Raw genomic sequence first — 24,411 nt, forward strand, 5'->3', positions numbered from 1 at the left:
GGGTCCCTCACCTCTAAATTAAAATATGCAAATTGTTATGGTTTCTGCACTAGGACCAGTAGAGCCTGGGCACTGTGATTGCAAGAGATTGTTCAGTTCCATTTTGCATCAGAAGAATATAGTTACCTGCTTCTGCCATTTCCTATTATGAGAAAAATAATACCCTGCAGACTGATACATTATAAGCAATACATTTATGCATCAGTATATTTCTATTTTAAAAATGAAAGATTATTACTTTTTGTGACCCATATTCTGCCACAAGGACAATATGTCCAAATATATGCACGTTCTTTCAAGGACTTGGTGAATATATTTTAAATGTTTCAATACTGAGAACTAGTCTATGTTAATTTGAAACATAACTACATTTTTAAGTACTTAAAAAATTTTAATAGACTTGAAATATAGAACAGTTACTATCAATGCATTTTAAAAGTATTATTCCTTTCGTAAAATCTTGGATTTGGAATGCTTCCCTAGCCATTGGATCAATTAGTACTGTTCACAACTGAGCGACTAAGCGCACACACTCACACGCATGCACTCACACACACACACACACACAGAGGCTGATAGACAAGTCATTTTGGGGGCCATTCTACATACTGTTTACCTATATGTGCATGTATACTATTCACTAAAATTTCCCCATTAAGAAATTCTGTTTCTCAGATAATAATATAAAATTAGCTTCTAAATACCCACTGTAATGACTAACGACATTTAGAAATGCTCAAGGATTATTTCTGTGATAGTATTATATCCACCATGGTTCTCAGAAATTCCTAAGTGATCATGAATTGACCTGAGCATCATGTTTTCTCCCAAGTTGTCTTAGGAGATCTGGGGTAGAAGCCTATTTGTAAATCACCGTATGGGAAAATCACTCATTGACAGGTGAAATAGCAATAATAAATAAAATTTATTTATTTTTATTTTTTTAAACCTTTTGATTTTAGAAAATCAAAAGGTTATTTGTTGCTTTGAGATATACAGTTGGCCTTGAACAACGAGGGGGTTAATCTACTTATAACTTAGTCAGCCTTCTGTATCCATGGTTCCTGTACATCTGCAGATTCAACCAACCAGAAACTGCATAATAGAGTACCACTTACTATTGAAAAATATCTGCATATAAGTGGACCTGTGCAGTTCAAATTCATATTTTTCAAGGGTCAACTGTATTTGATATTTTCTATTTACTTTTGCCATCAAAATTTGATTATGTTAGTTTGGTTTAAAATGAACTTTTAATTCTTAAACATTCATTGATAGAAGCAAAATATATCAAGTCTTGGGAGGAAAACCATCTTCAGTTCAAAATGTTACAAAATGTAAACCACCGGGAAAGAGTGATAAACACTAAAAACTTATGCTAAGACATAAAGTACCAAGTCCCATATCTGTTGGTAATGAGCAGTACAGACACAGGGTAAGCAACCTGTCTGGACCTTATTTTTCATATCAATTAGATTTCATAGTCTATTTCAGAGAACTTTTTTCCCCTATAGTGGGCTTTTTTACCTTGTGTGAGGACTGTAAGGGAAAATAATAAATTTTTACAAACTAAAATAAAAATTGGGAAGAAAATTTTCCTTCATATGGTTGAGATCATTGAAGAATATCAATTCTGTAATTCTAAGTCACTGATTCTAAACCCTCTTGTCTAACTTTTCTTGCTTATTGGGTGGATATTTAAAAATGAAATTTGTCACTACAATATATCCTTTTAACTTTAAGTATCTGAGATTACTAAGCAAATTCTTTAAAAAGAAAGCAGTTTTTTCTTTTCATTTTATTTTCTTTTGATTCATTGTCTTTGAATTTCTCTCTTTAAGACCTATCTTAATCTTACATTTCATCTTTAGAAACTAATGGGGTTTTGTTGATGTCATCAAGATGGCGATATAGGTTGTTCCTGACTTCAGTTCCCTTCACAAGAAGACTCACTAACAACTATTCATGGAAAAGACAGCATTGTGTAAATTTTAGAACACAGAGGGGATGCTGGAGCACCTTTCTGGATCACAGGAATGGAAAAGGACTGAATTAGAAAGGGAAGCGGAGTGACTGCACTCTGACTGCATCGCCCCTCTCCGAGGCTGGCATAACAGCATACTGAGAGGGACCCCACAGGCCCATTGTTTCCCCAGTGGGAAAAGGAGAACCCAAAGTTTATATCCAACTTCCATAGCACTGGGTGCCAGTTCCCATGAAGCCCATCAATAAGACCTCATATCACGGGATTGCAGGGGGATCTTACAGGGCTTGATTTCTAGAGTCCAGGCTGTGATGGGGAAGAAGGGCAGGGCTTAAGCAACCAGTACTCAGATCTTGGCACACTGAGTTCCTACTCACAGAAGCACCCAAGTAGAAATCCCAGCTAGCAGTTTGCCCATCTGCACAGCCAAGATAGCAGCCCCATCTGGCCAGGGAACTTTGTGTGTGGTACTGCCTGATTTGGGATCCCCAGTGGCAACTCTTTGCCTTAGACATTGCTCTGAGACTACCCCCTCCAAGCTTAGGTAGAGACATTATTCCATAACCTTGCCTACTGCCAAGTGTAGCCCCAGCCCTGCCTGAGCAGGAAGCCTTGCTGGAGCACCTGAGAAGGTGTCCAGCCTAGCAGCACTCACGAAAAGAGTCTAGCTGGCAGTGCTGGCCATCTGTAGAGTCAGGATAGTGCCCCTTCAGCCATGCCAGGTAACTCAGCATGCACTTCTGCCTGATTTGAGATCTGCAATCATAGTTTTTGCAGGTCTTACTGCCTGTTCTGCCCCTGTCACCCAGGCAGCAAAGCTAATGCATAGCCCTGTCCACTTTTGAGTGCAGCCCCCAGCCTTGACCAACCAGAAAACCTGGACAGAGCACCCCACAAAACATGACCCAGCGGCACTTGGGCAAAGTCTGGTCAGTGGCTTTGTCCTTCTGCAGAGTCCAGTTGGCAGCCTCATTTGGCCAGAGAGTTTGCTGCATAGTTCTTCCTGAGTTGGTACCCTCCTCCCCCAAAATGAGCCTTACCAGCCTTAGAACTTATTCTGCTTCTCTTCCCCTTCCCTATCAGAGGGAAACTAATTAATAGCCTTACCCACTGTTGAGGGAACACTTTATTCCACCCAATCAGGAAGCCTGGCTAGAACATCTGGGAAATTGTGTTGCCCAGTAGCATTGAAGCAGAGAGCCTGGTCAGTGGCTCTGCCCTTCTATAGGGCCACACCAGCAATCTGGCTCAGGGGCTTGGTGCACAATTCTGCCTGATTTGGGATCTCAACCAACAAGTCTTGCTTGCCAGCTTTGAAACTGGTTCTGCTGCCCTGCCCAGGTTGGGAAGCTAATTCACAGCCCTGCCTACTACTGAGTGACACCCCAGCCGCACTTGACAAGGAAACCACGCCAGAGCACCTGGAAAGTGCCTAGCAGCATCTGAGCAGAGAGCGTGGCCAGCAGCTCTGCCATGTGTAAAGCCAAGTCAGTTGCCTTGTCTGGCCAGGTAGTTGGTATGCAGCTCTGTCTGATTTAGCCTTGGAGACTATCCTGTGCCCCAACTCAGGTGAGGAAGCTAATTTGTAGCCTTGAATACAGCATTAAAGACCCACCCAACTAGAAAGATGAACCAGAGCATCCAGAAAGCTATGTAACCCATTCTACAGCCCTATTTATAATGGCATATGAACAAAGAGCCCAGCTAGTGACATGCTTGTCTGCAGAACAAAGCCAGCTGGCCCACGTGGCCAGGGAACTCAGTGCACAAATATGTTTGCTTTGGGTCTCTAAACAACTAGCCATGCCAGCTTTGGGGCCTATTCTGTTGATGCAACCAGACACTGAAACTAATTCATGACACTGCTTACCATTGAGTTCAGTGCCCAGCGCCCTGTTCACAATCCACCCACCCCACCCCCTCACTAGGAAGCCTAGTGAGAATAATCCAGGCAACTGCAGAGCCCATCCCACAGCCATGTTTGAGCAGAGAACCAAGCCAGAAGTCCTACTCAAGTGTTCCCAGCAGGCAGCATGCCCGCTCCTGATTTCAGAGCTTGGGCAGAGACTTTCCAGAACAAATAAAAGCTGAAGGAGTTTCTCAGCAAATATACCTGCTTCACAAAAAATGCTAAAGGAAGTTCTTGACACAGAAATAGAAGTGTGCTAATTAACACCATAAAAGCATACACATAGGTACAAAATTCACTGATAAAAGTAAATATATAGTCAAAGTCATATTCTCTAGTATTGTAATGGTGGTCTGTAATTTATACAAAACTCTAGTTGAAAGGTTAACGAAGCAAAAATATTAAAAATAATCATGATTATAATAATTTGGTTTTTAGATATACAGTGTTAATAAATTGTAACATCAATAACCTAAAATATGAGGCAGAGCTAATAGTGTAAAATTTAGGAAGGCTATTAAAGTTAAATTGCTATTAGCTTAAAATAGGGTGTTAGAAATACAAGATGTTTTATATAATTTTCAATATAACCACAAGGAAATAAATGTGGTGAGACAAAAGATTATAATAGAAGAGTCAAAGTATATTGCTATAAAAAATCATCATATCATAAAGAGGACAGCAAGAATAAGAGGAACTCTGTATCTATAAAATATTTAGAAAACAATTAACAAAATGGAAATAGTAAAGTCTTTATATACCAATAACTACTCTAAATGTAAATAGATTAAATTCTCTAATCAAAAGACATAGTTGGCTGAATGGATAGAAAAACAAGATCCAGTGAGCCTCTGCCTACAGTGCATACTTAATTTTAAAGACACACAGATTGAGAGGGAAGAGATGGAAAATGATATTTCAAGCAAATATTAACCAAAAGAAATTAGGAGTAGCCAAAGCTATATTGAGGCTTCCCTTGTAGCTCAGTCAGTAAGGAGTCTGCCTGCAATGCAGGAGACCTGGGTTTGATTCCTGGGTTGGGAAGACCCCCTGGAGAAGGAAATGGCAACCCACTCCAGTATTTTTGCCTGGAGAATCCCATAGACAGAGGAGCCTGGAGGGCTATAGTCCATGGGGTCACAAGAGTCGGACATGACTTAGCAACTAAACCACCATGACCAAAGCTATATCAGATGAAATAGATTTTAACCTAAAAATGGTAAAGGGAGAAAAATAAAGTCAGTATATAATTATAAGATGGTCGGTTCATCAGAAAGATACAAACAATTATAAATGTTTGTGCATCCTACATTGGAGTACCTAAATATCAAAAGCAAATAATAACAAAACTAAAAGGAGAAACAAACAGCAATATAATAATGCTTGGGCACTTTAATATCCAACACTTTCAACATTGGATCAGTTCAGTTCAGTTCAGTCGCTCAGTCCTGTCCGACTCTTTGCAACCCCATCGACTGCAGAACACCAGGCCTCCCTGTCCATCGCCAACTCCCGGAGTTTACTCAAACTCATGTCCATTGAGTCGGTGATGCCATCTAACCATCTCATCCTCTGTTGCCCCCTTCTCCTCCCACCATCAATATTTCCCAGCATCAGGGTCTTTTCCAATGAGTCAGTTCTTTGCATCAGGTGGCCAAAGTATTGGAGTTTCAGCTTCAACATCAGTCGTTCCATGAATATTCAGGACTGATTTCCTTTAGAATGGACTGGTTGGATCTCCTTGCAGTCCAAGGACACTCAAGAGTCTCCTCCAGCACCACAGTTCAAAAGCATCAATTCTTCAGCATTCAGCTTTCTTTATAGTCCAAATCTCACATCCATACATGACTACTGGAAAGACCATATCTTTGACTAGATGGACCTTTGTTGGCAAAGTAATGTCTCTGCTTTTTAATATGCTGTCTAGGTTGGTTATAACTTTTCTTCCAAGGAGCAAGTGTCTTTTAATTTCATGGCTGCACTCACCATCTGCAGTGATTTTGGAGCCCCCCAAAATAAAGTCTGTCACTGTTTCCACTGTTTCCCCATCTATTTGCTATGAAGTGATGGGACCAGATGCCATGATCTTAGTTTTCTGAATGTTGAGCTTTAAGCCAACTTTTTCACACTCTTCTTTCATTTTCGTCAAGAGGCTCTTTAGTTCTTCTTTGCTTTCTGCCATAAGAGTGGTGACATTTGCATTGATATACATTGGATATATCATCCAAAAAGAGAATTAATAATGAAGCAGTAGATTTGAACAACATAGAAACCAAATTGTTGTGCTTAGTCACTCAGTCATGTTCAACTCTTTTTGACCCCATGAACTGTAGCCCACCAGGCTCTTCTGTCCATGGGGATTCTCCAGGCAAGAATACTGGAGTAGGTAGCCATTCCCTTCTCTAAGAGATCTTCCCAACATAGGGATCAACACAGGTCTCTGCATTGCAGGTGGATTCTTTACCATCTGAGCCACAGGGAAGCCCATAAACCAAAATGGACCCAATATGTAAATAGTGAACATTTCATCCAGCAAAAGGAGAATGCTGTTGCATATAATCCTGAAATGCACATGAAACATTTTCCAGGATAGACCATATGTTAGGCTGCAATACAAATCTTAGCAAATTTAAGAATATGGAAATCATATCAAGTATTATTTTTTCCCACAATTGTGTAATGGAAAACTGGAAAACTCACAAATATATGGAAATTAAGCATCACACACCTGAACAATGAGTAGATCAAAGTAGAAGTTATAAGGAAAATGAAAAAGTATATTGAGACAAATGAAAATGGAAACACAAAATTAGACATTCACATGTAAAGAATGAAATAGACCTCTACATTACACCACTTACAAAAATTAACTCACAATGAATTAAAGCCTTAAATATAAGACCTGAAGTCATAAAACCCCTAGGACAAAACATAGAGAAAAAGCTGTTTGACGTGGGTCTTGGCATGATTTTTTTACGTATGACACCTAAAGCATAAACAACAATTTTTTTTAAATGGGACCACATAACACCAGAAGGCTTCTACACAACAAAAGCAAACATCAACAAAGGGAAAGGCAACCTACAGAATGGGAGAAAATATTTGTGCAAACTACACATCTGATAAGGCGTTAATAACCATAATATACAAAGAACTCCTATAACTCAGTAACAACAAAAAACAATATTGGCAAAAACTTGAAGAGACATTACATTTTTCTAAAAAAAGTATTCAAATGGTCAAGAGGTATATGAAAATGTTCTCAACATCACTAATTATAAGACCTGTATTATTTAACCAACCAGCAAAGCTGGCATAATAAAGAGACTTCAAAATGCAAGAGCTTTTATAATATTAGAGTTTGTTTCTCTCTGATATACTGGCTGGAGTTGAGGGGTTTCATATTAGAATATCTCCCACAGAGTGTAAAGTGAAACAGGAAGTGTCCTTACCTTTCGGGAGGCACACTGTTTCTTCTCAATTCAGGCTGGAATCTAGTCACATGGCACTCCAGGCTGTAAGAGAAGACGGAAAACACAGTTCAAATCTAGGTGTCAGTGTGTTCAGGTAAAACTAAGAAAGTTGATTATGAAATAAAGGAGAAAGGAAATTGATGGACAACTGTCTGCCACTTAGTATTCAATTGATTATTTTTGAATAAGTAAATATCATTTATATAGCATATATTTAAAATCTAGATAATTCTGGATGAATTCCCAATTGAATCATGATAGTTTTTTTTCTAAGATAGTATTATACTGTTTATGAAAACATCTTAGAATAGAAAAACTATATTCTAAGATAGTGATAATAAATATTTTCATTTAAAGTCATTAAGAGGAGAATGTCAATCACAAGTGTTCTTCCCATTATCAATATATATTTTCTTCTTTCTGCATTGTCTAATGTAGTACTATAAAATATTTCTACAGTTAAGGAGGAAACAAAATAAGCACATGGAAGTTGATTTGAAATTAGTAATACAATCCCATATACATACCTATGCTGAGACATACAGTGAGAAAAAGAAACCAATATTCTATTTCCCATTATTACCCATGCAGAGTTTTCCAGTTCTCCTTTCATCCTTCTAGGCCAACTGCCTTATTCTCACTGAGACCGCCTGGCACATGCTTGTTTTCCTGGCAGTTTAAGTAAAATGCCAACCCCAGACTCTACAAGGCATCTCTGTCTGTATTTCATAATATCTAGCAAGACTGTGGTTACTTAATTAATTCAGAGCAATGGTACTAATAATTAAATAACATGCACAATCCATTTTAAGAAGAGTAGCAGTAAGTGATTTTTTTGTTCCCTCCACTAAACCTTGTTTAAATTAGCTATGTGCATTTCCCAGCTTGTTAGGCAGCCTGAATTGAAATTCAGTTCACTGTATCTTCGTCATTACCAGCACGTTATGCACCAATCTGCCAAGGGCTTTCAAATACACCTATTTCTATGCTGCATTTGGGCTTCCCAACACTATTATAAAAGCAAGTTGACCTAGAGACACTCTTGTTTTCTCTAAGGAAAATCTCTAAGGAAATATCTACCACATATAGGCAATATTAAGGGCAACGATTTATTTAAGTTCTGAAGTGAAGAGCTAACAAAATTGCATATAAGATATTGATATCAAAATCCACACAAGGAGAATAATAAAGACATGCAATAAAAAAGTTGATCAAATTTTAATCTAATAATATCCTATGTAATTTTAATTAACTTATTTGTCTAATGCTACATAAGGTTAAATCATTTATAGATGCTGTTTGTGTGTTTTAGCAATGTTATTAGTGTCTCATGTTTCATTTTCTCTATTCACATGCTGAATCCACCCCTTTGAAGTAATTAGCATAATCACTAACATTATAAGATCATTTTCCTCACTCCAAATAAATGACCATCAAATTGATGCCTACTCTCTATATTCAGAAATGCTTAAATAGTTCATTACTACCCAAATGACTATGGGGAAATGCTGTGCATAAGATGAAAGTAATAATGACTCATACCCCCCACAATGAAGATGAAACTCTTCCACATAGGAATTAATTCACTGTAAAATATCTGAGATCAGGAAGATAATTGAAAGGACTAAAAATAAAATTGAATGCAATAGGTAATCTAAAGGTCATGAGACTTGTCACTAAACAATTAGAAGATTTTTTAATTTTGATAGGCTTTATAAACATTACTACAGGTTATATTCTGAATATAGATTGCTTTTAAATTGAGCTTTCTTATATCTAAATGTATGTCTAATGAAAACCTTTTATATGCTATAAGCTTTCACCATTCATATTACATTGATGAAAAAAATTAAATGTCATAAGATATAAACAGATATTTTCATTTTGGTAAGGTTAAGTTTTATCAATACTACTATAGCTTCTGTTCTGATTCAGAGCAATTTTTAAACGGTGCTTTATCTAAATGTACATCTAATGAAAATACTTTTATACATTACGTTTCACATTTCTTATCACACTAAATCTAAAAGGAATCTGAAACACTTAATAGTATTCATTTAATTTTCTAACAATAATATCTCCTTTTGGTAATAGGCATTATTGATTTTCAAATCTGAACCTATATTATCTGACGCAAATGAGGAAAAATAAGGAAGATATTATTCCTAAATTTAAAGATATGAGCAAATTTGATATTGATTCACAGGGCACCACACAATAGATTACAGTGATATTGGTTAATAACAATCAATATTTCTTAATACTGAACTTAGAGCCCAGATCTAAACAAAACTGTGAAGAAGAGTGCTTACTCATAGCATATTTCAGTTTTTTGTATGCATCCCTTTTTTCTCAAATACCTTCTGAGCCCATGATGGCCACTAGCATTTCAGTACCCAGGACTTAGGCACACTGGCATGCATCCTTTATGCTGTAAGCCTACTATGATTGGCCTCCTTATAAGATCAGTTCTTACACCAGACAGGTGATGAAATATTTTGAAAATGACCTGTGGTTCATACTCTCTAACCACATCCTTCCTTTCATGGGAGACTTAACTAACAGAACTCAATGCCGGAGTTATCTTTTCTTCTCTTTCCTCTCTGTTCCACTTTATATTCTTATAGTGCCAGAGAATCTTATAAAAGATCAGGGTCCCTGTTCACTTAAGCTAATGTAAATTTCTGAAGTAAATATTTAGCCTACCTTTCATATCTGTCATGTTGCTTACTAGGGGCTATCGTTTACCCTACATTGAAATCTCCAGGTGTTCTCATGGGCCTTCAAGTCATTCTAAATATGTAAGGCTATTGTGACAGTTTTCTCAGCAAATGGCTTTGAAGAGTCTCAAAAAATGGAGGTTTTTCCAAAATTTGCAGAAATAGTCAACCAATATTAATATAATTAATTTCTAATCTCCAAATGTTCAGAAACATATCAAAAGGTGCTCAACATCATTTGTCACTAAAGAAAAGCAGGTTCAAAATATAGTAACTACTAAGCATCTACAGAAATGGCTAAAACTAAAAGGATTGAGAGCAAATTAGACTAACACATTGATGGAGGGGATACAGCTTGAGGTAATTACTTTTGCTAATGGCTTGGTCATATCTAATAAATCTGGAAACACAGGAATCCAGTAAGGCTGGTTGTGTGTATGCCCAACAAAAAGGCAGACACATGGACTCAGACATATAAAAAATCTTCATATCACACTATCCATTGAAGCCAAAAACTGAGAATAAAAACAATATCCATCTACAATAGACTGAATAAAGAAAAACAATGGAATACTATATATTAAGAGGAAAGAACAAATATTGCTAAATGTAGAAAAGATAGAATGCCATAGTAAACAAACAAACAAAACCCATGTAATTCTTCTCCTCATCAGAAATAGCAATTCATCTCTCAGGGATCAATCTACATTACCCAGGCACATAAGAATTAGGTGAAAAAAACAAAAGACCACTTCATCAGTGGTGTAAATTAGTAAATCTCAGTTTCAGTTTAGTCGCTTAGTCGTGTCCGACTCTTCGTGACCAAATGGACTGCAACAATACAGGCTTCCCTGTCCATCACCAACTCCTGGAGTCTGCCCAAACTCACGTCCATTGAGTAGGTGATGCCATCCAACCAACTCATCCTCTGCCATCCCCTTCTCTTTCCCAGCATCAGGGTCTTTTCAACTGAGTCAGCTATTTGCATCAGGTGGCCAAAGTATTGGAGTTTCAGCTTCAACATTAGTACTTCCAATGAACACCCAGGACTGATTTCCTTTAGGATGGACTGGTTGGATCTCCTTGCAGCCCAAAGGACTCTCAAGAGTCCTCTCCAACACCACAGTTCAAAAGCATCAATTCTTTGGTGCTCAGCTTTCTTTATAGTCCAACTCTCACATCCCTACATGACTACTGGATAAACCATAGCCTTGACTAGATGGAATTTTGTTGGCAAAGTAATGTGTCTGCTTTTTAATATGCTGACTAGGTTGGTCATAACTTTTCTTTCAAAGAGTAAGCATCTTTTAACTTCATGGCTGCAATCACCATCTGCAGTGATTTTGAAGCCCCCCAAAAATAAAGTCAGCCATGGTTTCCACTGTTTCCCCATCTATTTGCCATGAAGTGATGGGACTGGTATGCCATGATCTTCATTTTCTGAATGTTGAGCTTTAAGCCAACTTTTTCACTCTCCTCTTTCACTTTCATCAATAGGCTCTTTAGTTCTTCTTCACTTTCTGCCATAAGGGTGGTTTCGTCTGCATATCTGAGGTTATTGATATTTCTCCCAGAAATCTTGGTTCCAACTTGTGCTTCTTCCAGCCCAGCATTTCATGATGTACTCTGCATATAAGTTAAATAAGCAGGGTGACAATATACAGCCTTGACGTCCTCCTTTTCCTATTTGGAACCAGTCTGTTGTTCCATGTCCAGTTCTAACTGTTGCTTCCTGACCTGCATACAGATTTCTCAAGAGGCAGATCAGGTGATCTGATATTCCCATCTCTTTCAGAATTTTCCACAGTTTATTGTGATCCACACAGTCAAAGGTTTTGGCATAGTCAATAAAGCAAAAGTATATGTTTTTCTGGAACTCTCTTGCTTTTTCCATGATCTAGTGGATGTTGGCAATTTGATCTCTGGTTCCTCTGCCTTTTCTAAAACCAGCTTGAACATCTGGAAGTTCACAGTTCATGAATTGCTGAAGCCTGGCTCGGAGAATTTTGAGCATTACTTTGCTAAAGTGTGAGATGACTGCAATTTTGCAGTAGTTTGAGCATTCTTTGGCATTGCCTTTCTTTGGGATTGGAATGAAAACTGACCATTTCCAGTCCTGTGGCCACTGCTGAGTTTTCTAAATTTGCTGGCATATTGAGTGCAGCACTTTCATAGCATCGTCTTGTAGGATTTGAAATAGCTTAACTGGAATTCCATCACCTCCACTAACTTTATTTGTAGTGATGCTTCCTAAGGCATAATTACATAGGTAAGTTAGTAAATATACCTGTTTCAACAGGATAGACACATTTACTCCATGAAAACAACCCCCATGTAAATCAACAGTATACAAATACAAGAAGAGTACATGTGGACTAATAAATGCCCTTTTACTGCACAACACACAGAACCTTGACCAAGTATGAAGAGCAAGTTTAATTCAAGAGGCGTTTAGTTATATTCAATGACACTTGTTCAAGTTTGCCACTCAAACACCCAAATATGTTATCAAGGTCATCTTCTGGCTCTATAGGGCTACAGATATAATGTTGACACCTAAAACAATTTGCACGGAAGAATTTCAAGCCACTTAGGGAGTGGGATCCTCAGAGAAAGTTACTTGTGCTAATTGAAAGCTTAAAGACATTAAAACCAAATCCAAGTCATGTTTGTTTTAAGGATAAAGATAAAGCCAGAAGAGGAATTAGGATGAAGGGCTTCAATCCAGAGGTGCAAGCACTCATTCACTCATGAGCTGTTTATTGTGGAACAGTTATTTTTGGCCAACTACTGTTTTCTGTGCTAGAAATAAAGTGGTCTTCAGAGAGGCCTTTTCCGTCAAGGTGATCACCTTCTGCCAAGACAGACGCTATAGGCACCTTCTTTTGGTGGGCTTCCCAGGCGGCGCTAGTGGTAATGAACTCACCTGCCCATGCATGAGACTTAAGAGACCTGGGTTTGGGAAGATATGCTGGAGGAGGGCACAGCCACCCACTCCAGTTTTCCTGCCTGGAGAATCCCATGGACAGAGGAGCCTGGTGGGCTACAATCCATAGAGTTGTAAAGACTCAGACACAACTGAGGTGACTTAGCATGCATGCACGTTCTTACAGGCAGATCTTGTGTTATTGTGCTTCACTTTGCAGATACTGCTTTTTTCTTTTTTTTACAAAGTGAATGTTCATGATAACCCAGCTTCAACAAGTCTATGGGTGCCATCTTTCCAACAGCATTTGCTCACTTCATGTCTCTGTGTCACATTTTGATAATTCACAGTGTTTCACACTTTTTCATTATTATATTTGCTATGGTGGCCTGTGATCAGTGACCTTTGATGTAGCTAATATGGTTGACTGAAGACTCATAATGATTGTTTGGCAATAAAGTATCTTTTAATTAGGTATGTACGTTTCTTTAGACATAACGCTATTGCACACTTAACAAACTAGAGTATAGTAAACATAACTTTATATACACCAGGAAACCAAAAAACTCGTGTGACTGGCTTTCTGGCGATATTCACTTTATGGCAGTGGTCAGGACCCAAAACTGCAGCATCTCCAACAGCTGCCTATAGATAAACAAGATTTACTTTCATGTAGATGCTCTGAGAAAAACACAAATGGAGATTAGAGATAAAGGCTAACTGAGATGAGGAATCAGTTTCAAAAGTCTTCAGGGATGGCCTTTCTACAGAGGTCACGTTTGCACATGCAACTGAAAGATCAAACAGAAGGAGTCAAATGAAGATCTGAGAGAGGAGCCATCCAGACAGAGGGACTGTGAGGAGGCCAGAACAAGGCTGACACAGTCAAGGACCCACAAGGGCCTGGTATGGTTAGAGTACAGAGTGAGGAACAGTAGGAAATGGCACAGAAAAGGCAGATGGGAATCAGATCATGTCAGGCTTTTAAAACCATGATGAGTGGCTTGGGTTTTTTTTTTTTAATTAATTAATTTATTCTAATTGGAGAATGATTACTTCACAACATTGTGATGGTTTTTGCCATACATCAACATGAATTAGCCACATGTACACATGTGTTTTTGTTTTAACTGAAGTGAAAACACATTTGTAGGGCTTTAAGCAAGACAAACGCAATGCGTACACTTTGAAAAGATCACTCTGGTGTGCAATATAGAAGCCTGCTTCCATACTGAGAAAATTTGGAAATGAAATACCTTTGAATCATCAACAGACTGACTTTCCAATGAATAAAACATTCTCTAAAATGCTTTATAACAGCACCCAGCTCAGTGCTCTCTCCTCTACATTTTTCAGGCTGTTTATTTCTAGGAATTTTATGATTGATAGCATTACCTTCACATTCATAGAAATCTAAGGAAGATCAGAAATAAAGGACAGTCTTATCCCAAGGTTGTCTAAAGAGAAACTGAGTTATAAAGAAATAGCATATAGGATGTCCCTGCTGGTCGCTTCCACTACAGGGGACACAGGTTTGATTCCTGTTTGGGGAACTAAGATCCCAAAGGCTGCGCAGGCCAGCCAAAAATTTTTCAAAAAAAGAAATAGTATATGACTCAACATCATCACTACACAATATGAAAAATCCCTCAGGTTGCCAAAATTTGTAACCACATTTATGGCTTGCCTTCCTCACGGTTCTGCATATCTCTAACTAAGTGAGTGAAAAGACGTTTTAGGTATGATTTCTAGGCTTTGTGAAGATTATCATCCCTAAACTCAGAGATCGTTTCCTCTGTTAACTCTGATCCCTAAAAATAAGGTTGTCAAAAAAAAAAAAATAAATAAGGTTGTCAGCTCACTAATTACAGCTCACTAATCTTTGTTCTCAATTCATCTGAAAATAGGAAATGTTTCTTATCATCTTTGTGAGACGTGGAGTCACAAATATCTTAGTTTCCCCTATAAAACAAATGTTCGAAGCATGTTAGAACATCATCTCCCAGTTGGCTATCACTTGAGGTCACTCTCAGGTGAAATACCAGTGACTAGAAATGGGTCAAGGATGAGTCCAATTTCATTCACATCTGAAAGCTTTCATCTGATAGAACAGCCAGTGCTCCTCTCATTGCCAAACAGATCCCTCCAAAGAAAGTTATTAGTCAAAAGGGCAAACTAGAATCCCAGTGGTGATACTTCTTGTGCCATGAGTACTAGATTAAGTGAGGTAAATAATAGATGGTCTGTTCACTGGGGAGTTGATTCCAGCCCTTCTCAAGATGCAGATGGAAATTTTAACCCACTCACATCCGATCTCAATCTGGAGCCATCTTTCTTTTCCTCCAAAGAATAGAGACTGAATTTCAGGCTAGTTAAATCATTTCCCAGCTATCCTGTTGTAACCTGATAAGGTACGGGTTCCCAGAAGAAAGAGACCCAGGAATGGCTTTCTTGAGAGAGGAGAAACCGTTTTTGGCCTAAGTCGTTTTGTGATCTAAACCTGGCCACAATGCTTGCCCTTAAACAGGTCTCAGTAATTAATGATCTAAGGAACAGACGAATACGGAAACACTGCCTGTTACCAAGCAAGAAAAGTAATGATAGCAAAGGTAACATATTAGTTGTAAAGACTGGCAGTTTTGTCTCACTAGTAAAGATCAGTCTGAAGCACTCAACCACCAGATTTACAGGTACCTAACTGAGTGAACTCCGGGAGTTGGTGATGGACAGGGAGGCCTGGCGTGCTGCGATTCATGGGGTCACAAAGAATCAGACATGAGTGAGCGACTGAACTGAACTGAACTGAACTGAACGGATGATGATGTTGACCTTTTCTGACCCTTATGACTTCAATCAACTAAAGCTTGGACTCTATCAACCACTCAAGCCTCTTCATGAATATGCATATATGATACTGGGTTAGCCAAAATGCTCTTTCGGGATTTCCATAAGATGTTACAGGAAAACCTCAACGAACTGTTTGGCCAATTCAATGCTTTTAGCTTTAAACTTCCCCAGTATTACTGTTCTGGAGAAGGCAATGGCACCCCACTCCAGTACTCTTGCCTGGAAAATCCCATGGACAGAGGGGCCTGGTGGGCTGCAGTCCATGGGGTCGCTAAGAGTCGGACACGACTGAGCAACGTCACTTTCACTTTTCACTTTCATTCATTGGAGAAGGAAATGGCAACCCACTCCAGTGTTCTTGCCTGGAGAATCCCAGGGACAGGGGAGCCTGGTGGGCTGCTGTCTATGGGGTCGCACAGAGTCAGACACGACTGAAGCGACTTAGCAGCAGCAGCACCAGTATTACTGTTCAGGGAGACATGGCTTTGGGAAAGAACCCGGGTGTTCTCCTTACTTGCTGCAAGTAGTAATAAATCCTTCCTTCTGGTCTTCAGCATGGTTGTTTTGGCTCAATACCCATCAAGAGGTGAACTCTGGAAAAAAAAAAAAGAGGTGAACCCTGTTCTCAGGTAACACTAGGGGTGTACAACAAGAACTTGATGAATCCCTGCTCTGAACTTCTGCCCTGATAGAGCTGACTACTTGATATTTATCTTCCAAACCCAAATCAGGTTATAGCATGTAACCTTATTCTTTTGGTGGAGGCACTCATCTGAGCCTCTTTTGATTTTGATTTTATATGTGTATGCACACACATACACAACTATGCTGGCTAATCTTTTCTTCTTTTCCCGAATCCAGTCTGGCTTCTCATTCAATTCAGCTGATGGGAGACTCTGGTAGAACAGAGGGCAGGAACAAAGTGAGGTCAGGATATGTAAGTTCTCCCTGAGCTCACCTGCTGGATGGTAGGGTTACATTTCTCCACGGAAGGCCACGGTTCCATCTGGCTGCCCTCACAGACAGCTTCTAGTCTCCCTTGTTTTCTTCACCTTGAAATACCTCCCTGAAAATTCCATACATTAATTTCTTTTTGTTTGAGCATACCATCACTTTCCTGCCTTGCTATACCAGGCTTTACTTACAACATTCGATTACAAAAATATTATATGGGGATTACTACGGTATACATATTACCAACATTAATATTATTTTACTATAGAAGATCAAGGGTACAATGTAATCAGTCTAAGATATTTCATTGGAATTTATTATAAAAGAATAGCTTTATGTGATTCTTGAAACAATGGGTGAAAATTTGCCTTAGTATGCATCAGCCAATAAATTAAGTTTAAACTTTTAAAGTAAACAGAAGAGAGCTAACATTTATTTTAAGTCCTCTGTGTACTGGAGAATTTATATATTTTTCATTTCAGCTGTATTTTTCACTGTTTGACTCCTGTATTTCTTCTTTCTATTTTCTCTTTATTGAAACTCAGACTATGTTCATTTTTCTTCCCAGTTTGGTGAACATCTTTGAAATTATCATGTCTAACTCTTTTCTTAGATACTTATCTCCATTTCGCTTAGTTTTTTTCTAACATTATGTCTTATTTCTTCATTTGGAACACACTCCTCTGTTTCCTCGTGTTGCCCAATTCTCTGTGTTTATTCCTTGTGTTAGGTGGATTGGTTATGTTTCCCAATCTTGGAGAAGTGGCCTTGTGTAGGAGACATCCTGCGGGGTCCTTACCATGCTCCCTCTGTTCATCAGAGTGTGTGCTCTAGGGGTGCCCCTTACGTGGGCAGTCTACATCATTCTGCTGTGGCAGGGCCAATTACCATGGGTGTGCTGGTAGGCGAGGCTGGTTCCCTGGCCTGGTTGGCTATAAGGCCATGCTTTGTGTAGTTGCTTAGGATCTGGTGGAAAGCAGAATAAGCTGACTGTGGTCGAGGGAGGCTCGGGGCTGCTGCCAGCCTGCTGGAGGACAGGGCTAGGTCCCTGCGTGGCTGTGTGCATAGCCCACTAATGAAGCTACAGATTTTGGAACTCAATTTCCCTCTGCCATATAAGCCAAAGTGCAAACATTGAGCACAAATGCTTTTCTACCTTTTTTCCCCACATTTCCACTAACAAATGGTTAGGGCTTCCCAGGTAGGGCTAGTAGTAAAAAATCCGCCTGCCAATGCAGGAGAGGCAAGAGAGGAGCGTTTGATCCCTGGGTCAGGAGGATTCCCCTGGAGAAGGAAATGGCAACCCACTCCAGTATTCTCTCCTGGAAAGTTCCACGGACAGAGGAGCCTGGCGGACTACAGTCCATGGAGTCACAAAGAGTCAGACACAACTGAGAGACTGAGTGAAGTCTGGCTGAAGGATTTTCAGCCGTCTCCTGACACATTAGCGAGCTGCCATGGCCCCGCAGCCCTCTTCCTTTGCTCTGGGACTATGGACACGGAAAACCTCCTGCAGTCCAGTTCCCACAGTTTCCCTCTCGCTGCCACTTCCTCCTGCCTGTGTTTGACTTTCCTCAGGGTCAGCTAATTTCAATTCAGCTCGCCAGGTCCCCACCACAAGAGGGGAAGCTCCTGAGCCTGCTGCCTCTCATTCCCTCCCTGCTCCCATCTCCAGCTCGGCTCCATGACATCATTTATCCATTTGCAGACTTCCTCTGCTGCTCCCACAGCTCAGAGCACAGGCGTGGGTGGAGGCGGGGACCCCTGCTCCCCACCTAGCCTTTCCCTTAGCTTAATTGCAAATGACCGTATCGATTACCAGGGGGGCAGAGTGTCCAGTCAGTATCCCCAGAGAAGACTGTCTGAGAGGGTTGAGGCTTTTCCACTTTCCTTTTAAGGATTCATTTTTCTTTTCTCTTGGGATTTGCCATTGCAATTAATCTCTCTAAATCAGTGCGTTCTCCTCTTTCAACTTTTCTCTTCCTCTTTAACTGTCTCATTTCCTCCCTCCCTTCCTGCCTCTCTTTCTTCTTCCTGTTTTTCCTTCCTCCACCCGACTCTTCATTTTGCTCTTTTCTGGGGAAAAAAAATGGTAAGTGAATAATGATAAGCAAATTTTAAAAGGTGATAATCAAGGGGTGAACCCCAAATGCCTAGCCCCTAGTGGCAATGTATAAAGAAAGAAGGCACTGTGTAGAAAGGGCCATGTTCATGGAAGAAGACACACTAACAAAAATGCCTAAATGTTAATGCTCCATTTTGATAAAATGTGCTTAATTCTCCACATATAAGGAATGACATTATATAGGTTGCTCACAACTGAGTAGGAGGGTTTGAGAGCTTTTTGCACAAATTCACTAACTTCCTCAAAAATTAGCCTTATACATATTAAAAAATAAATTTTACCCATCTTTGTCTACATGGTATTTTGTTCAAAATCAAGGATAACAAATCATGGCATAATTCCCACATCTCTCATTCCCCAACCCCACCAAGCTCACATTAGTCTTTGCTAATTGTTCACTACTATTTTTTCCATTTCAGCTTAGAAGCTGTTTCTGCTTTTCTTAGAACAGTAATCCAGGTAGCTTCCACCAGTTAATAGATCTCTTTCTCCTGAAAAAGAAATCTATTTTCTACTCTTGTAAAATAAATTTGGGCATGAGCTACTAACCATGAGATATTAATCATCTCCATATATTGCATTATGGGTTGTATTTTTTTTTATTTTCTAAATTATCAACATGTGCTATGATGATGCATCACGTTAATAATAAGATACAAATCGAGTTTTCATTAGGAAATTGACTATCCTACATAATTTAAAGACAGGGTTACCAACAAATAGATTTCCTTCTGACAATACCAAAATGGAAAGTCATGCAAATTATCTGAGCAAATCTTTTTATCTTACCTAATTCTCTAAGAATTATAAATACCCAAAGATAATCATATTTACTTATGTCATTTTAAAGACATAAAGACCAGGATTGATTTTTCGATCACGGTTTAAGACTTTTATTTTTAGGAGAGCAAGGAGAGAAGGGAAATGGCAAAACAAGCTGCCTGTGATGATTAGTAAGTTGAACACAACAGGCTCCAAAAGAAAGAATTGCCCTCAAGGGGAAAAACATTTTCTATTTCCACTGATAAAGCTTCAAGTTAGTTTCAGTATAACACATGGGAAAATGTTAACATTCACAGGTAAAAATATTACCCCAGCTTAAAATTAAAGTGTGTGTGTGTATACATATGTACGTACACTTCTATCTCACCTTCACTTACATTTACCTTGACATTTACCTGGACTTTGGTAATGGCATTTATACCTAACAATTTACCCTTAACACAAACCCTACAATGTAATTCTCAAAAGAAACTCTTAGTAAATATTGGTCAAGGATAAGGAATCTGACAGGGAAGCTAATATTGGCTTTGACTTCTAACATTTTTTTTTCTCATTTCTATATAAAAAAGAAATCAGAAATCATTAGCATTCAGGATGTAAGCTTTAGCATGCATCTTAGAACAATCCTGGAATGATATCAGAGCTATGGCAAAAATCTGAATAATATTATTGTAGTTTGGTGGGAGATATGATTTACTAAAATCACTTAGCTACATTTCACACACCAGATACTCCTACTCACAACCCTGAAAATTATAGGATGGAGTCCTGGATAGCCCCCCTAAAAGTCACAAAGTTTATGCATTTATTTGACAAAAAGGTATTGAGCATCTCTTATTTCTAGATTGTGTGCTTGTTAGAAAGTGAACAAGATAGATATGTCCCCTGTTTCATGGAACTCACAGGTTAGTGAAGAATATAGACAAATAAATGGCCAAATACAATACAGTGTGTTAGTATTTACTAAATGATGATTCACGATCGTGCAGCATCAGTATCACCCAAGGGTTTTTTATAAATACAGATTCTCAGAACTCTGCTCCAGGCATCCTGAATCAGAACTATGCTTTAGCAAGCCAGGAAGGTCAGGAGAGACAGCTCACTTCCCAGAGGAAACGAGTCTCAAAAAATGACGGGAAGTGATCAAGGAGAGGCGAGTGTGTGGCTGCTGTCAGGAGGGTCAAGGCCAGGGCTGGTGGGCCAGGCTGAATACAATGAGGGTGGAGCAGACCGTTACAACCTGAAGGAGCAGCACGCATGACACCTTAAATGTGAGCAAGCATTTATGATGATCACGGCATAGCATCCAGTGTGGAGCGAGGCAGGCCTAGGGACACAGTCGAGAGAAATAAAACCAGTGATGTGAGCTCTAGCTCATGCAGGACCTCTGTTTTAAGGAGTTTAGACTAATTCAGTAGCAGTTAGCAGAGGAGGAATTTGCTCAGGGTCAGCATTACAATGTTTCTGGCTTGAGAATGGTGTAGATGTTACAAAGATTTCTCCAAGTATGGAGCACAGAAGGAAAAAGGAGTCCTGGGGGTAGGTTAGAGATTCCATTTTGAACAGTTTTGAGATCCCTGTCTTACCATCTACAATAATGAACAGTTGTCAATTCCAGGGGAAAGTTAGGAGTCACCAATCATTTACTGAACAAATAGTCACTGAGCACTTCCTCTGTGCTACACTTTGTGCTCAATCTAGAGAAACAACAGTGAAAGGAGAAGGTGGGGTCCCCTGGACCCACTTGTGGATAATTACCGAAACCCTAGGAATGCAAGCAATCATCCCAGAAGCGGGGTGTAGTTAAAACGGGTAAAGATTGAGAAGATGAGTGGCACATACTCTATAAATGTTAACTACTAACCAAATAAGCAAAAATCAACAGCAGTCATTGCAGAGAATTAAAATGCGATCAGATCAAGTACTGCCGGTAAAGAAGTCTGAGCACTGAATGATACTAACAAAGAAAAAGCCATCCATCTGAAGATCAGGGAGAACAATGAGAGACTGAGGACATTGCTAAGGTGCAGACCCTGAGATAGGAGAGAGTGCACACAAGGCTCTCTCTCATGTTGGGCTCTGAAAGCCTGGTAAATGCACTTGGATTTTAGCCTAAATGGAAAGGGAAAAGGTTACATGGTTTTAAGCCTGAGAGTGACTTGATGCCGTGTATAATTTTTAAAGATATTACTCTGGCTGTCTCGTGGAGAACTGATTTTGAAAGAGGAAGAGAGAAAGCTGGGAGATGCTTCAGGATGTTGTTTTAGGCACCCAGGCCAGAGATGATGATGATGACAGCTTGGTCTCAAAGTGATTGGATTTCATTTGTTTTCCTAGAGTAGCAAGAATGGATTTGCTGATGAAGTAAATGTAGGAAAATGAGAAGAAAGAAACAAGTATAACTCCTAATTTGGGTGAGCAAGGGTGGATGGTATGCCAATTACCGAGATACATTTAAAAAAAAGAGAGCGAGAGAGAGGTTGGGATTTTTGACTTCTTCAGGAACTCTCATATTGGATACCATTTTGTTGTTTTCCTAAGTATATTGTAAGTTACTTGAGGAGAAAGAGCATAGTTCCTGCCACAAATGGTTTACTCTCCCTACCCTTGTTTTTTCGAATGGTCTGAAAATGTCTGAAATGTTTTCAGACAGTCTGAAAACAAGGAATGCTTTTTGAACAAATGAGTGAATGAGAGAACATATCCTCAAGTGGAAAATGAAACTTCCGCTACTATCAAGAGTTGATTTTCTACTGCTTAATTTTACTGTGTTCTCCTAGAGCATTAATCTCTATTGTGGAGTGTGTGTGTGTGTGTGTGTGTGTGTGCATGTGCACACTCAGTCTCTCAGTTGTGTTCGACTTTTTGTGACCCCATGGACTGTAGCCCGCCAAGCTCCTCTGTCCATGGAATTTTCCAGGCAAGAATACTGGAGTGGGTTGCCATTTCCTACTCCAGGGGATCTTCCCGACCCAGTGGTAGAACCTGCATCTCTCATGTCTCCTGAATTAGCAAATGGATTCTGTAGCACTGAACCACCTGTGAAGCCCTGTTGTGGGGTCCTTGATCTTTATTTACTAAAATATGGATAAAAACAAGTTGTAGCACTTCCTTACACTTTTAAGAAAATAAAAATGCAAAATAAAGGAAAATATCATAAAACAGGCTTTTCAGAGAGAGCAGACTTATCCCTGGAGAGGCTATTCAGCATCTGGAGCTATTTGACTTCAGTGGGGATAAGTGGTGGTTGTGAAAAAAATTCATATTAAATAAGTACCTATATATACCAGATATCATTTAGATGTGTTTTACACTGCACAACACAAAAGGGAGATGGTATTATTAGTAGTATTATTTGCATTTTATAGATGTGGAAACTGAGCTCTCAAAGAGGAAATGACTTGTATAAGGTTTTTTAACAACAAGGTGCCTAGTCAGGAGTCAAACCAGGCCAGTCAGTGCTCATAGTTTTTGTTTTTTTGCATCTGAGGTTTCCCGAGGAAGAGACCAATAAGACTTGGGTCTGAGAAGTCAGTGGAGACCTAGGAGAGACCTATCCACAAGTTCATGGACACTTAGGAGCCATTCTACCCCCGCCCCCAGGTTTCACAGATGAGCAGTGCAAGGTTCTCCAGGAAGACCTGCCAAGCATAGACACATCTACTTCAGGGCAATCAAAGAAGTAGGAAGCCCTTTCCTAATTGGGCAACACACACCTGGACATAAGAAAGCTGAACTGAATGAATGTGGTCTCTCAGATTTTTTTCCCAGTCAGATGAAACCCAGACATTGGGATGGCCAATCTGAAACCTTCAAGTCTGTGAACCTGTATCACAGCTCTTAAAGTGGGAGCTGTTTGACTATCTCTCCCATCCCAAGTGCCTGTTAAGCTCACAAGCCTCTTGGCCCACAGAAGGAGATGTTGAGGTAGGAGAAAGTTTAGGCTAAGGGTCTTAATAAATGGTTCCTATGAAATTTGCTTCTTCCATTGTACAAACTGGAAAAGAGATTTTCAAGTAAATCATTCCAATAACTCCATTATTACTGTATCCTCTGCCTCTCCTGGAAGCCCTCTACTAGCTGTGTTTATTCTTACATTCTGTTTGACACCTCAAACCCAACCTCTTTTACACACATACACACCATTCACTTATTTCTAAGACATCACAAAAACAAGGAAATAGTTCAAGCGGCTAGGTTTAATTTTAGCAAGAGGAAAATTTGGCATTGAAGGAACTTTCTAAGACAGAGGTTCTTAACCTTTTTTGTAGCATGAAACCCTTTCACAGTCTGGTGATTGCCATCGACCCCTTCTCCAAACAATGTTTTTAAATGCATAAGATAAAATACACAGGATTAAAAAGTGCATGCTTATGTGCTCAGTTGCTCAGTCATGTTCAACTCTTTACGACTCCATGGACTGTAGCCCATCAGGCTACTCTGTCCATGGAATTTTCCAGGAAAGAATACTGGAATGGGTTGCCATTTCCTTCTCCAGGGGATCTTCCTGACCCAGGGATCAAATGTGCACCTCTTGCATTGACAGGTGGATTCTTTACCACTGCACTACCTGGGAAAAGCCCAGGATTAAAAAGAAAGTCAATTATATTGAAATAAAGTTTCAAAATACAAAAAAATACAATACAAAATAAAAGAAGGTTTTTTTTAAGTTTCAAAAAACAGGGCTGTG

This window comes from Bos javanicus, chromosome 23 (assembly GCF_032452875.1).
Source record: "Bos javanicus breed banteng chromosome 23, ARS-OSU_banteng_1.0, whole genome shotgun sequence".
Classification (NCBI taxonomy): domain Eukaryota; kingdom Metazoa; phylum Chordata; class Mammalia; order Artiodactyla; family Bovidae; genus Bos; species Bos javanicus.